Source organism: Propithecus coquereli, unplaced genomic scaffold (assembly GCF_000956105.1).
Source record: "Propithecus coquereli isolate 6110/MARCELLA unplaced genomic scaffold, Pcoq_1.0 Scaffold230, whole genome shotgun sequence".
Lineage (NCBI taxonomy): Eukaryota > Metazoa > Chordata > Mammalia > Primates > Indriidae > Propithecus > Propithecus coquereli.
This window is the reverse complement of record NW_012147842.1, coordinates 1,267,238-1,270,724: the sequence shown is the minus strand read 5'-3', so window position 1 is coordinate 1,270,724 and position 3,487 is coordinate 1,267,238.

Genomic DNA, 3,487 nt, shown 5'->3' with positions numbered 1-3,487 from the left:
GCGGAAGCAGTGGTATGAGTATGCCTGATTTTAGGCCCCAGAGAAGCTTGCACTGGCAGCTTTGTTAGTGTTTCCTAAGGGGAGGGCAATTTTGGGGACTTCAGGTGGCTTTCTCAGAAGCTAGTAGTTGGAACAGAGGGCCAGGTGTGAGGTGTTAGGTAGGTTCTCAAGACCCCAGACTCAGGCTTTTGTATATTCAGACTTGATCAGATAAATAATTTTCTTTTTCTAGATATCAGATTTTTAATCCCTACTCAAATAAAGAGCAACAAATATGATTATTACTAGACAATGTATAAAAATACCTACAGGTAAATGCTGAATATGAGGCTTTAAAATAGCTCTTACCATGTAAAAATAGATGGAATATAAACTTAATGGTATTTGCTCTCCTTCAAAATTTTCTGGTTGAAATTTTTAGGAAAAAATCCACTTTAAGATGACTATGTTAAGACATGGACTGTTCAGTTCACTTCTTAATCTCTTTATTTTAGGAACTTGAAACCATCTCTGTCACCAAGAAATGCAAGAAAGCTTGCATAAAGTAGACATTCAATAAATATTTACAGAATATTGAGTCATTAACAGCACATAGAATTTTCTTACATTGATGAAAACATACTTTCTAGCTAAAGTGAAGCATTCACAACCTACAAATGTATAGATTTATTAAAGTTTTCATACTCATGCTTTACATGGGCACACAAACCACATTTTTCTTATAAAGGACCAGACTGTACCTGACTGAAAAATTTTGTACAGCTTTCTGATGGGATAGGCAGTACAGAAAACATTATTTAGATGCTTAGGATATTCATTTCAGTGATTTGTGAAACTGCAGAGAGAAATTGGGACAGTCCCCGAGAGCTTGGGATACATGGTCTCTGTAACTGGGAAATTATAAAGTTGGAGGCCAGGACAAGGAAAAACAAAATAAAAAAGGAAATTCAAGAGTCAGACAAACTGCCCAGGAAAGCAATATTATTTTAAATGAAAAATTTTAGAACTTTAGAGTTTTAGAAGATTAAGAGTTAGATATAGAAAGTCTTCTAATGTACCAAAAAATATGTCAACTTGTGAAACCTACAATTAACCAAGTCAGTTATTGAAATATCATCTCTGTGCTGCAAAGGGACAGAGAGATTTTTTTATCTAAGAACATCAAATTATTCTTTATGGATGAAGCATTTGTCTAGCTAATCCATTTGTCTAGCTAAAGCAAGGCTGTTTCACCTAGAAAAAGAAAGTAGATGGCTAATGGCAGAAAATGTAAACTAACTAAAACAAAGCTTAAAATGGAGTTTGCACATTCCCAAACCAAATACACATTTTTGTCTGTTCTTCCTCCCTGCGTAAAAATAAAAATAAAAAATAAAAAGATAGGCATCTTTAAGAAAGGTACCCTAGGAGGCATGCTTATCTGTGAGCAGTCTGAAAGCTATTGGTTGTCAATGTCATTTCAGTCATTCAGCCAATATATGCTCTCTGTACCTCACACTGATTGGAAGGGTTTTCTAATTTTAGTCGCTAGTTAGTCTGCTCACTCAAGCATCCTGCCTCCATACGTGAATTCTTCCTTATTACAAGGTCACTGTCACCTCACATCTCTGCCTTCTATTTGGATGTGAAATATCCAGGTGTTCTGGATTATTAAAACATACACACAGCTTACCCTGCTTCAGAAAGATTATATTCATTTTTTCCACGGGATTTTACATCTCGTAATAAGCTGCTTGTGTGATGATCCATTTTCATTTTTAATTAGGATGTCCTCTGAATTCTCTTTTTACGCCGACAGACAAGAAAAAAATTAATCAAGAAATATCTTTTTAAGCTCCAAAACAATTAAAATGCAATTCTTACAGGGATGTTATCAGATTAAGAAAATCTGGAATTAGTTGTTTGGTGGTATCTTTATCAAAGGCAAACTCTCACTCTAAATGTAAAACATGTCTGATAAGCCTTATTACATAAAGTTAAAGTAGTGTTTTTAAGAAAGAAAATGGATCTCTGAATCTGGCTATGGGTATCTGGTATCAACTTAACAGGGTGTCTACTATCCATGAGTGATTATGATAAGTGCTGTCTTGGAAGGGAGCAAATCCTAAGAAGTAATTGGATTTGCTAAATCCAGACTTGCTTTGGCTTTGGTTCTTTGGCACCTGTAACAAAAAAGGACAGCTGTTCTGGACACCCACCAAGTAAATACTATTAAGCTCATTAACACAAATCTTTTGGCTATGATCAAATGAAGTACCAGTTTAATCCTTTATATGTCTTCTGTCAAGGGGCTTACGTGGTCCTGCCCTGCTACTTAGAGAGGTTGTAGGGTGGGATTTGGCAGGCCAACAAAATCTCTTTCCTCTTTAACAGCTATAAGTATTATTTATGATCCAAGTGAAATGGCATGATAATTATAATGATAATAATACCTTGAATGGATCAACGCCTCAACCCTAAGGAGCTCAGGGGGCTCTGCTGATATTTATCTAATTAATACTCATCACATGCTTAGAAAGGAGGCACGTGTCATTATCCCTGGTTTACAAATGAGGAAAACAGGGCAAAAGTGACTAGCCTGGGATCACTAAGTAAGCTACTCTGGAGAAAATAATATAGCCAAGACTTCTCATCTCTCAGTGCAATGTTGTCATTAAAATAGCAATTGTCGCCATTTTAACATTTCTGGTAAAAAAAACAAAACAAAACTACATACGTAACTGTGAAATATCACTATTTGGTAATTGCTCAGGGAGCATTAACCAAACAAGATAATGACCTGTGTGAATGTATTATATGCTCAGATGACCTTTAAATCTTCTTTTATACACATGTGTTGACTATGGTTTTGGACCAAGTTCTGACTGAATTAAAAGGAAGAAATGGAACAACAATTAAGGAAGCCTTTTAAGTATTACTCCCAATCAATTTATAGACCACAAATAAACCTATACATTTTATAACCTGTTTCCTGTTTATTGTTGAAGCCTCAGGACTTTAACTCTTTAAAACTACTTGGAATAAAATAATGATTTTTTTTCCACATTACTAAAACATTATAGTAAATAAAACAATCCGGCAGATGTTGTCAGATCCTTACATTTTTAAGAATCTCCACTTAAGGAGAAGTGACCACATGGATTTATCAGGGCATCCATTCTATGAATCAACCTTTCCTTGTCCTTTTAGGGTCAAGTGAACATTTAGTAAAGAGCCATCAGAGCTAATCAACTGTACGTTCACCACAAAACTGACAGCCTTTGAAATAATTGATATTTGACCAATTGCAAACTACAAGAAGTCTACGCATATTTTTCTGGAACTGTATGCTTCTTCTTTCTTTTTGCAGCCATAAGGATATTTCACCTTTTTCTTTTTGCAGCAATGGGGACATTTTTACCTTTTCGCAGCCAGTACGTCTCTATAACAATACCATAAACTAAGCAAAAAGTGGGTTGAAGTTCAGAAATAGGATTTTGTTCACAGT